We start from the raw sequence: 13,876 nt of genomic DNA, 5'->3' as shown, positions 1-13,876 counted from the left end.
ACACACACACACACACACACACACACATTTTAATCATTTATTTATGTCCACATAAGAGATACAAATACAAGGACACAAATATTTACAAGGTGCCGTACAGAATGCAGTCAGCAAATCCCGAACAAATAAATACCCACACACCCTTCAGGGGTACAGGTAACAGCGTCTTCGCCATATTTGGCGGCTACCGATAGTGGAAGATATTGCACAGAATTTCGCAAGCCGTTTGGCTGCTTTTTTCGGCATCCCAAGTTGTTGGAAGCCTCTTACGACCAAACTGTGTACATGTCCTAGGCTGCCGAAGATAAACACATATAGATTGCACCTATAGCCTAGTTCAATGATGGACTGGAGGAGCGGCTGGTACTTAATGACCTTAGTCATAAAGGCTTCCTCTAAGCTAGAGTCAAAGGTGCAGGCCATTTCAAGAATGAAAACTGATTTGTTCTCTTCATTAACCACAACAACATCTGGTGTGTTAGCAGAGAGATGTGCAAAAATGTCAGTATTTTCAGTACAGAGTTGAAACATGGAAGGTTTGACACAGGAATGTTTGTACATTCTCACAGACAGTGCAAAATGTTTGGATATGTCCTTAGTTATTAGATCAACTATTCTGTCGTGGCGTGCTATGTAAAGCCCTTTATAGGCAAAACAGCCATTCAGAATGTATGACATGGTTTCTGTAACAAGCCCTGTGGTGTGATGCAAGCAATGAGGTGCATGCAAGGGAAACCAGAGGGAGAGGTTGAGTTTGGTGGGAAGGATCTGTAGCCTGGCTTTTACTGTAAAGGTGATAATGTCCTCATTGAGAGCAGTGTTCCTTATACATGAATGGGAAACACACACACACACACACACACACACACACATGACAATCACTTCCCCACCCAGAGTTTTCCTGCCCAAGTCTTTCTGATTCTGCATACCAATCTTTCTTATACTGCATGATGTATACTGTATAGTATACACTGGCTGTCTAATAAAGAAGAAGTTGACAAGTTGACAATATGGAAACTGGTTTGACCGCAAATGCGGTAAATGACTTGGCTTCAGCCTTAGTCCAATGACATGTCTGCATTGTATTTTGTAAACTCATGTTGGAGGCTGTGATTGTTTTTCAGGTCACTTGAAAGCAGCCTATGCTGCACATGCAGGTGCCTTGATCTGCAAGGTTATTACAAAAACCAGGAGCAGGTTTTATAGAGTCAATCCTGACCTCCACTGAAATGGGAAGCAAAACGCTTTATTTGATATTCTTTGCCGGATACTTTTATATATCATCAGGGCAAAGTAAGTATTCAATAGATGCTTCATAACTACATTTATATTCATGAATTTATTTGCATTGTACGAGCAAAGCATAATGTATTTTTCACTTAATTGTCATTCTATATATATACACTTTCATATTATCCAAGTAGCCTATTGCTTTGTGATAGAAATGAAAGATACAAATGATTGATTAATTTATGTGACATCTAATTGTGTTGATTTTCACCTTATCTAAATCAAGAAGAGAATTGTGACAATAATTCTCCAAAATTAATTTCATTGCCATTTAAATGGTTACTAGCCAATTTGATTGAATTGAATGTACAAAAACCTGTACCGTTGGAGTTACTGTCAGAGGGTGAAACTAGAGCAACTTAATTTAGTTTCTTATTGTGGGGATTTGAGTCAGCAAATTGCTGGGCTTTGGGCTTCTGTCAGTGTTGACAGTGGCAAAATCTTACTTTTCCGTTTTCACAAAGAGTTTTTAGGTGATTAGTAATAGTTTACACATTACAGCTTCCATTCAACTTTCATAGAAATGAATGGTGTAATGTACACCATTCATTTCTATGAAAGTTGAATGGAAGCTGTAATGTGTACTGTAAACTACAAACAAGGGGAAAGTCATTCAGATTTAAAAATAAATAAATAAATGGATTAGCACTCAGGCATTGTTGCCGAAACAGTGATGTAGTATCATACATGATAAATGGTGCTCGGGTGGTGCAGTGGTAAAGTCTGGGGGTTCGAATCCATGATAAATGGTGCTCGGGTGGTGCAGTGGTAAAGTCAAGGGGTGCGAATCCATCCCGGCTATGTCGAGCATATACGAACACAAACGTATTTTGACGGCAGTAACTGCCTGTCAGAATTTCACTTGCCTCCGTATCGAAGTATTGGACAGTATTAAGATGCTGATATTCATTTTGTATCTATTTAAAACAGAGGTTTTTTGACGGGGGGGGGGGGGGGGGGGGCTCATTTTGACTGACTGTCATTAATTCACCCCCTCCCTATTTAAATAATATTGGACAGTTGGCTATTGGGATGTTGATATTAATTTTGTATTCATCCTTAGGGCCCCAAATCACACCTTAGAAAGCATGAGTGTCTATTTGTTTAAAAAAAATTACATATTTTGACAGCATAATTTCACCCCCCTCCCTATCTAAGTATTGGACAGTATTGAGATGTTATTGATTTTGTATTCATCTTTAGGTCCCCAAATGATCAAGCACTAGTGTCTATTTAAAACACAGAGGTTGTTTTGACTGGGGAGTCATATATTGACAGCAGAAACTGCTTGTCATAATTTCACCCCCCTCCCTATCTAAGTATTGGACAATATTAAGATGTTGATATACATTTTTTATTCATCCTTAGCACCCCAAATCACACCTTAGAAAGCATGAGTGTCTATTTCAAACACAAAGTGTTTTTTGACTGAGGGGGGGGGGGGGGTAATATATTGACAGCAGCAACTGCACCTGTCATAATATAATTTTTTGTATTCGTCTTTTGGGCCCCAAATCACACCATATAAAAGCACTAGTGTCTACAGTATTTCAAACATAAAGTTTTTGTTTTACTGGATTGTGATCTAACCTTTCCATTAGGTAATACAACTTCACTGCCAGTCAATGCAACTTCACCACGAGTCACTGCAACTTCACTGCCAGTCATTGCAACTTCATCACGAGTCACTGCAACTTCACCTATAGTGCGTACAACAAACACAGCTGCAACTACTACTCCAACCACAGCTGCAACTACTACTCCAACCACAGCTGCTGCAACTACTACTCCAAACACAGCTGCTGCAACTACTACTCCAATCACAGCTGCTGCAACTACTACTCCAATCACAGCTGCTGCAACTACTACTGCAATCACAGCTGCTGCAACTACTACTCCAATCACAGCTGCTGCAACTACTACTGCAATCACAGCTGCTGCAACTACTACTCCAACCACAGCTGCTGCAACTACTACTCCAATCACAGCTGCTGCAACTACTACTCCAACCACAGCTGCTGCAACTACTACTCCAACCACAGCTGCTGCAACTACTACTCCAATCACAGCTGCTGCAACTACTACTCCAATCACAGCTGCTGCAACTACTACTCCAATCACAGCTGCTGCAACTACTACTCCAACCACAGCTGCTGCAACTACTACTGCAATCACAGCTGCTGCAACTACTACTCCAATCACAGCTGCTGCAACTACTACTCCAATCACAGCTACTGCAACTACTACTCCAATCACAGCTACTACTCCAACCACAGCTGCTGCAACTACTACTCCAATCACAGCTACTGCAACTACTACTCCAATCACAGCTACTACTCCAATCACAGCTGCTGCAACTACTACTCCAATCACAGCTACTGCAACTACTACTCCAATCACAGCTACTACTCCAACCACAGCTGCTGCAACTACTACTCCAATCACAGCTGCTGCAACTACTACTCCAATCACAGCTGCTGCAACTACTACTCCAATCACAGCTACTACTCCAATCACAGCTGCTGCAACTACGACTCCAATCACAGCTACTACTCCAATCACAGCTGCTGCAACTACTACTCCAATCACAGCTACTGCAACTACTACTCCAATCACAGCTACTACTCCAATCACAGCTGCTGCAACTACTACTCCAATCACAGCTACTACTCCAATCACAGCTGCTGCAACTACTACTCCAATCACAGCTACTACTCCAATCACAGCTGCTGCAACTACTACTCCAATCACAGCTACTACTCCAATCACAGCTGCTGCAACTACTACTCCAATCACAGCTACTACTCCAATCACAGCTGCTGCTGCTGCAACTACTACTCCAATCACAGCTACTGCAACTACTACTCCAATCACAGCTGCTGCAACTACTACTCCAACCACAGCTGCTGCTGCAACTACTACTCCAATCACAGCTACTGCAACTACTACTCCAATCACAGCTACTACTCCAACCACAGCTGCTGCAACTACTACTCCAATCACAGCTACTACTCCAATCACAGCTGCTGCAACTACTACTCCAATCACAGCTACTACTCCAATCACAGCTGCTGCAACTACTACTCCAATCACAGCTACTACTCCAATCACAGCTGCTGCAACTACTACTCCAATCACAGCTACTACTCCAATCACAGCTGCTGCAACTACTACTCCAATCACAGCTACTACTCCAATCACAGCTGCTGCAACTACTACTCCAATCACAGCTACTACTCCAATCACAGCTACTGCAACTACTACTCCAATCACAGCTACTACTCCAATCACAGCTACTGCAACTACTACTCCAATCACAGCTACTACTCCAACCACAGCTGCTGCAACTACTACTCCAATCACAGCTACTACTCCAATCACAGCTGCTGCTGCAACTACTACTCCAATCACAGCTACTACTCCAATCACAGCTGCTGCAACTACTACTCCAATCACAGCTACTACTCCAATCACAGCTGCTGCAACTACTACTCCAATCACAGCTACTACTCCAATCACAGCTGCTGCAACTACTACTCCAATCACAGCTGCTGCAACTACTACTGCAATCACAGCTGCTGCAACTACTACTCCAATCACAGCTGCTGCAACTACTACTGCAATCACAGCTGCTGCAACTACTACTGCAATCACAGCTGCTGCAACTACTACTGCAATCACAGCTGCTGCAACTACTACTCCAACCACAGCTGCTGCAACTACTACTCCAATCACAGCTGCTGCAACTACTTCTCCAATCACAGCTGCTGCAACTACTACTCCAATCACAGCTGCTGCTGCAACTACTACTCCAATCACAGCTGCTGCAACTACTACTCCAACCACAGCTGCTGCAACTACTACTGCAATCACAGCTGCTGCAACTACTACTCCAATCACAGCTGCTGCAACTACTACTGCAATCACAGCTGCTGCAACTACTACTCCAATCACAGCTGCTGCAACTACTACTGCAATCACAGCTGCTGCAACTACTACTGCAATCACAGCTGCTGCAACTACTACTGCAATCACAGCTGCTGCAACTACTACTCCAACCACAGCTGCTGCAACTACTACTCCAATCACAGCTGCTGCAACTACTACTCCAATCACAGCTGCTGCAACTACTACTCCAATCACAGCTGCTGCTGCAACTACTACTCCAACCACAGCTGCTGCAACTACTACTGCAATCACAGCTGCTGCAACTACTACTCCAATCACAGCTGCTGCAACTACTACTCCAATCACAGCTACTGCAACTACTACTCCAATCACAGCTACTACTCCAACCACAGCTGCTGCAACTACTACTCCAATCACAGCTACTGCAACTACTACTCCAATCACAGCTACTACTCCAATCACAGCTGCTGCAACTACTACTCCAATCACAGCTACTGCAACTACTACTCCAATCACAGCTACTACTCCAACCACAGCTGCTGCAACTACTACTCCAATCACAGCTGCTGCAACTACTACTCCAATCACAGCTGCTGCAACTACTACTCCAATCACAGCTACTACTCCAATCACAGCTGCTGCAACTACTACTCCAATCACAGCTACTACTCCAATCACAGCTGCTGCAACTACTACTCCAATCACAGCTACTACTCCAATCACAGCTGCTGCAACTACTACTCCAATCACAGCTACTACTCCAATCACAGCTGCTGCAACTACTACTCCAATCACAGCTGCTGCAACTACTACTGCAATCACAGCTGCTGCAACTACTACTGCAATCACAGCTGCTGCAACTACTACTCCAATCCCAGCTGCTGCAACTACTACTGCAATCACAGCTGCTGCAACTACTACTCCAACCACAGCTGCTGCAACTACTACTCCAACCACAGCTGCTGCAACTACTACTGCAATCACAGCTGCTGCAACTACTACTGCAATCACAGCTGCTGCAACTACTACTCCAATCCCAGCTGCTGCAACTACTACTGCAATCACAGCTGCTGCAACTACTACTCCAACCACAGCTGCTGCAACTACTACTCCAACCACAGCTGCTGCAACTACTACTCCAACCACAGCTGCTGCAACTACTACTCCAACCACAGCTGCTGCAACTACTACTCCAATCACAGCTGCTGCAACTACTACTCCAATCACAGCTGCTGCAACTACTACTCCAATCACAGCTGCTGCAACTACTACTCCAATCACAGCTGCTGCAACTACTACTGCAATCACAGCTGCTGCAACTACTACTCCAATCACAGCTGCTGCAACTACTACTCCAATCACAGCTGCTGCAACTACTACTCCAATCACAGCTGCTGCAACTACTACTCCAATCACAGCTGCTGCAACTACTACTCCAATCACAGCTGCTGCAACTACTACTGCAATCACAGCTGCTGCAACTACTACTCCAATCACAGCTGCTGCAACTACTACTCCAACCACAGCTGCTGCAACTACTACTGCAATCACAGCTGCTGCAACTACTACTCCAATCACAGCTGCTGCAACTACTACTCCAATCACAGCTACTGCAACTACTACTCCAATCACAGCTACTACTCCAACCACAGCTGCTGCAACTACTACTCCAATCACAGCTACTGCAACTACTACTCCAATCACAGCTGCTGCAACTACTACTCCAATCACAGCTACTGCAACTACTACTCCAATCACAGCTACTACTCCAACCACAGCTGCTGCAACTACTACTCCAATCACAGCTGCTGCAACTACTACTCCAATCACAGCTGCTGCAACTACTACTCCAATCACAGCTACTACTCCAATCACAGCTGCTGCAACTACTACTCCAATCACAGCTACTACTCCAATCACAGCTGCTGCAACTACTACTCCAATCACAGCTACTGCAACTACTACTCCAATCACAGCTACTACTCCAATCACAGCTGCTGCAACTACTACTCCAATCACAGCTACTACTCCAATCACAGCTGCTGTAACTACTACTCCAATCACAGCTACTACTCCAATCACAGCTGCTGCAACTACTACTCCAATCACAGCTACTACTCCAATCACAGCTGCTGCAACTACTACTCCAATCACAGCTGCTGCTGCTGCAACTACTACTCCAATCACAGCTACTGCAACTACTACTCCAACCACAGCTGCTGCAACTACTACTCCAACCACAGCTGCTGCAACTACTACTCCAATCACAGCTGCTGCAACTACTACTCCAATCACAGCTGCTGCAACTACTACTCCAATCACAGCTGCTGCAACTACTACTCCAATCACAGCTGCTGCAACTACTACTCCAACCACAGCTGCTGCAACTACTACTGCAATCACAGCTGCTGCAACTACTACTCCAATCACAGCTGCTGCAACTACTACTCCAACCACAGCTGCTGCAACTACTACTCCAATCACAGCTACTGCAACTACTACTCCAATCACAGCTACTACTCCAATCACAGCTGCTGCAACTACTACTCCAATCACAGCTACTGCAACTACTACTCCAATCACAGCTGCTGCAACTACTACTCCAATCACAGCTACTACTCCAATCACAGCTGCTGCAACTACTACTCCAATCACAGCTACTACTCCAATCACAGCTGCTGCAACTACTACTCCAATCACAGCTACTGCAACTACTACTCCAATCACAGCTACTACTCCAATCACAGCTGCTGCAACTACTACTCCAATCACAGCTACTACTCCAATCACAGCTGCTGCAACTACTACTCCAATCACAGCTACTACTCCAATCACAGCTGCTGCAACTTCTACTCCAATCACAGCTACTACTCCAATCACAGCTGATGCAACTACTACTCCAATCACAGCTACTACTTCAATCACAGCTGCTGCAATTACTACTCCAATCACAGCTGCTGCAACTACTACTCCAACCACAGCTGCTGCAACTACTACTCCAATTACAGCTGCAACTACTACTCCAATCACAGCTGCAACTACTCCTCCAACCACAGCTGCAACTACTCCTCCAACCACAGCTGCAACTACTACTCCAACCACAAATACAACCACTCCAGACCCAACGATTCCATCCACTATGACTCCAACCTCAATGACTCCAATGCCCACTACAATAATGATTAATGGAGGTATGCAACCCTTGTTATTATTATTTCCCTTTCGTTTTTAATAGGATCATTATTAATTTGCTATTCTTCTGCCTACACATAAGTCATGTTTATTATGAGTGACTATAGGGGAAGGGGATCAATAATATGTCACGTGATACCCTCGTTTGACCTGGCAAGAATTTGGATGTGAATGGATTCCTGTTTATGTTATTGTTATCTTATCTGAAAGAGGTTGAGAATGTACTGTATAACTAATGACTATAAAGGAAACAATGTTATGTCAAGGTATAATAGTGAGTGAATATTTCTCTTCTCATTGCCACGCAGCCTTGGCACACATGCAGCTCAAGATGACCTCCTTCGGTGAATTAAGTAATGAAGCCATCACTTTACTTATTAAAGAGGTAATATTTGTATTACGTATCCTTTGATTAGAAATAACAGAAAAGTCAAAATTCCCTTTGACTATTCCTGTGGTTTTCAACCTTATTCAAATAACAATTATTCTACATTCTCTAGTCTAATGTGTAGACTTCTTGTAAATCAAGTAATGCAGATGTTTAACAATAGTTTTACTCTTCCGAGCGTAAAGTGTTTCATTTTACACTCTCAAGAGTTAAAGGCCGATAACCGTTCATTTTTGGTTACCAACTCACTTACCAACCCCCCCACCCCCCATCCCCATTCAAAGTAGGAAATGTGTGTAGAGAGAGATGAGCGGAAATGGTTAAACAAAAACGTATGATTGATTGATACACTGTCACTGCATCATTGGAGCGCTGAAATTGCTTACTGTACACTCAAAAGTGACTTCATAATGGAAGGATTTCTTCCGTTTTCTCTCTTTTCAGTTCATCAGTGAGCAGCTCCTGAATGGAACAGATCACACTGTCACAGTGAAAAGCATTAAGAGGGTCAAAGTTAACCCATAAGAGGATTCAAATCAAGAGAAACAACAGTATAGTGGAAGAATTGGGACAGTAAGCCTAGGCCTGTCACAATTATTACCTATAATCGCTTTGGTAAATCGACATAATCGTTTCCATGTCGTAAATGCTCATAAATTTTCAAAAAGTTCTACAAACTCACAACACGTATTGCTAACGTGGCTATTTCCACTATTTTGAATCATAGAAAACATAAGATATCTATTTTTTTTAAACATTTCTCGATCAACTACTTTGTTTCATTTGTAATCAAGTTAACTGCACTGTTTTTGAGTAAATCTTTGCATCAGTGATTTTGTTGACCGTTTTAGCTCATGTTTTCATGAGGCTGTTTTTATTCACATTAGCCAGTTAAAAAGTGTAATTTAAGTGTTTTATTCACAATTTGAATAAATTGACGACTTCACCCATTTTCATATAGCCTACCCTATTTGCCTGAATAGAAGACTATATAAGAATATAAGACTATATATTTCCATTTATCCAATGGAAATATAATCGGGGACTAGACTATTTGACATTCAATGTTCTTTTTCCACAAATGAGTCTTGAAAAATGGGGGTCGTCTTATAATCAGAGTCTTATATTCGGGACAATACGGTAATTGGTGCTCTAATGCTCGTGATAAAATGGTGGCATTTCTTTCTACTCTGTCTGTGTCTCACAGGAGGCTTGATATCAGCGCATGCAGGCACATCTTCGCGCACAGCCGCGGACAGAGGAAGCTGACGCCCGTCAACGTCATTCCGGCTTTTTAGGACAGCTGGTGGATGGAAAAGAAGCTCCACCTCCGCGGCTGACTAGAGCGTTTCCTGGACGTCGGGCGTCAGCTTCCTCTGTCCGCGGCGGTGCGCTAAGGTGTGTCCCCGGCCTATGATGGACATGTCAGAAACCCGCCAACCATGCAGTGACATCATCATTGGGTCATTTATTTATTTGTTAGTTTTTAACGAGATTATTAATGCGAGAATATTGGCTTCCATAGCATGCTAACTTTACAGGATTCCCAATTGATGATGTCACTGGTAGACGGGTTTCTGAACTGTCCACAGCCCTCCTTTGAGACACACACACACACACAGGGTAAATAAAAATGGTACCATACTATAAGGAACATTAGTGAGGAAGATAGGTTGAAAATAGGTGAAGTCGTCCTTTAAGACAAATGGACCAACTTCAACGAAAGTGAATGCTACACATTTTCTTCAAAATAAATTCCCAGACGATTTTTAATGTTATGCTATTAATAAAAATCTGATTCTACTGCTTTAAGTTAAATACACATTACATGTACATTATGTAAACTATGTTGAAATAAAGTTTGAGACAAACCATGTGTATGAGTGACTCAGAGTGAGTGAAAACAACATTATTGTGCCATTATTAAACATTGCAATAACATTTACTGTAACAACTGAATAGCAGGCAATGTAATTTAGTTTAAGCACAAGAGTAGTAGGAATACCGTTGGAGTGTGTGTGCAATACCCGTTGTAGTCTATTCTCCTGTACGACAGGATCAGCAATGTCTGTCCAGTGGAAGTCTTCTATAGGATTCTGACCAATATCTGTGAGAACAGCATAGACAGATGGAATAGCACAGACGACAATGGATAGACTGAACTCAAAATATTAATTTGAGAAATCACTTCCAATCAAACTTATGTAGCCCATTTTATGAAGTAATTTAGATAGACTTCCAGACTTGACTAGTTACACTTACAGTGTACCCAGACATAGGCGACAAGATGCAGATGGAAGATGGAAATGACGCTCACGCACGGCCAGAAAACCGGAAGCGCTTTGCCCACGCTTGTCTTTTCAATGATCCCTCTTAGACTTAGACATGCACATACGACTGCCAATATTTTTTATAATAAATCCATTTGTAACTCTGGGAGTGTACAATTGTAACCAAATATGGACCATTACAGGTCCACACTCTCAAGGTTTAAGAACACTAAGAGGATGCGACTCCATTGTCACAACAACAGCGGGCAATGTGTGACTGTGACATGGATATTAATAATAATAATAGACCCTACTGCAGGCCCTATTGCAATGTGTGACATAGATATTCGTGCATCAAGACATCTAATATAAAAACATCCGATATATAAATACAAGATATACCCTGATATAAATGTCCTATAGTGTGTTGAATCAAGTTCTCACAGACATTAAAACACAGTAATAAAGAACCAGCTTTGAAGGACAGATGATGATGATAATAGTTGTTAGACTGGACTAGAGACTTCATTATGCCATTGTTTCCTTTTGTTTGGGACACCTGATGCTTTTAGCGATGTAATGCCCTAACTACCATATATACAAGCTTACCAGCACTGTACTGTATCAAGGACTGTCTAAAGAGGACGAGACTCCAAGACCGTACGGGCGACGCCATGTTGCTCCATGTTGCTCCATGGAAGGACATGCAGTTGAGACCAGGAAGTTGTACACATTTGGGCAAATTTTAGTACAGTGTTTTTTAGTACAGTACAGTATGTGGACCATGGTGACATTGATCAATTCTTGATACAAAAGCTTCCAATATATTATTTATGCCCCAAAATCTATAAATCTCACACTATTAAGGCAACCGGCCGGTTCCACGCGCTGCACAAGGTGCCCTTTTTTCACTTGAGCACCTGCCCCTCTAAATGTCTGTGCACGCCACTGGTTATATGATATGATATGATATGATGATGAAGTATGTCATCCGTGGTATGTAGACAGACAGGGTTTTATGAATGTCATGTCTCTGCTTAGCAACATTAACCCATTAAGACAGTTTTCTGAAAAACGCATGATTGCTTTATCAGTGGACCGCGCGGACCCCGCCCCCATCTTAAAATATTTAGTTCCAGGGCCACTATGAGCTTGTACAGTATCTGCTATATTTTTTGAATAGCCCATCACAAGATAATGTATATGCTTTACTTCAATCTGTCTGCAGCCCTGTGTAATATTTGTAAATGAACAATCTCTCCTGCAGTTCTATATTAAATACCGGTAATCAATCAATTATCATTACTCAGTCATATTAAGTATAAAATTACACAGATGCTTTCCCTGTTTTAATGGGATATGGCATCATTGGAAGTAGAAACACCTTGATGCCAATAATCTATTGGGCTTGTGTCCATGTAGCCTACAGCTCGTGAGGTCTATATACGTATGGGAGGTCTTTTTTACCTTTTTGTAGGTGGAGGAGAGTCTGTAAGGTGGTATGTAATGCATGTACAGATGGAGGGGCTGTAAGGTGGTCTGTGGGTGGGCCATGTACTGCAGGCTGCAGGGTCTGTTGGACTGATAGGAAGAGCCCAAAAAGCACAGCATGGAGCATCCAGAAAGAGACATAAAAGTGCAAGCCTCTTTCTTTGACCTCGATAGCATCCCTGAGAAACAATCAATCAATATTGCAAGTGGTTCACGTTGCGTTTGAGAAAGCTGGTGAAGTCAATTAATATAGAGAGAAACTGTTTTCCTCTAACCTGACTCTGCCAGATGGGGGCGGTATTGAGTAACCATGTTCCCCAAGACAGTGAAACAAAATGTGTGTGGCAAGCTTCTTGGATCTGGCAGCGTCAGGTTAGTTTTCCTCCTCTATAGCACGCAAACAAACACAAGGACTTGAAAATACGGAGGAGTAGTTCGGAGGCAGGCAACGTTGTTTCGGAGTCTGGTTTTATTTCAGAGTTCCGAGTACAAACTCAACAGACCCACAGAGCTCTCTCATGGCGGCACACAATACAGTACATATTCATCATTGGGTCTTAAATAGCAACCAGCACAGAGACTGTGAATAAATAAGAATAAATGCAAAGGTGGTCTCAAGTTCAACCCCCCTGCACCAAATGGTCAAACATCTCCATATATGGTATGGTCACTAAGCTTGGAAGCACAGGTGTTCTGGCCATTTTCTCACTATCAGCAGCTATTTACATAGAATGCCAGCTGAGGACCTCTGTAGCTCATGCCCCCGACATGTCCTGTTGGTCTCTCAGACAGCCTGGGCACACTTGAACTTCCATGCGCGGCCAAAGGAAGCTGTCTTTTTCTGTCATTTCTGGGTTTTTAGACAGCTGGTGGATGGAAATGAAGCAGCAGAATGACGCTGGGGGCAAGGCTTTTCCGGGAAGTGGAGCTTCTTTTCCATCCACCAGCTGTCTACAAACCCGGAAATGACGCAAAACACAGCTTCTTCTGTCCACGCATGGAATCTTAGGTGTGCCCAGACCCAGTTAGGGAAGACAGAGACTCAGGTTTACACGTTTAGTTTAAAACAGTTATGTATGCCATTATTATTAATGAATTGTGGTTCCATAATACACCACACTGGCTGGTAAAAGAGCCATCACGCTTCCTCCAGCCAACACCATTATTCTCTATATGCTGTAGTAATTAAGGACTTAGCCAAAAATAAAGTAAAATCGATGTAAATAGTTTTCTTAAAGGTTTTCCATTTTAATTTCAGCCCGATTCAATATCTGTTTCCATAATAAATAGCACTAAACCTAACCCATAGAAATTCACATTATAAACCAGCAGTTGT

General features: G+C 42.7%; 1 long non-coding RNA gene across 1 annotated transcript; it reads left to right on the top strand.

Moving 5' to 3' along the window:
* Nucleotides 1-8,332: 8,332 nt before the first annotated feature.
* On the top strand, nt 8,333-9,574 carry LOC308320337. The gene is made up of 3 exons (XR_013964523.1): nt 8,333-8,390; nt 8,700-8,776; nt 9,224-9,574. It is a non-coding gene; the product is annotated as an uncharacterized lncRNA (long non-coding RNA).
* The last annotated feature ends 4,302 nt before the right edge of the window (nt 9,575-13,876 follow it).

Source organism: Protomyctophum bolini, assembly GCF_963924005.1.
Source record: "Protomyctophum bolini genome assembly, chromosome: 8".
NCBI classification, from domain to species: Eukaryota; Metazoa; Chordata; class Actinopteri; order Myctophiformes; family Myctophidae; genus Protomyctophum; species Protomyctophum bolini.
The sequence above is the reverse complement of the archived record's forward strand: the minus strand, read 5'-3'. Positions and strand labels throughout refer to the sequence as shown.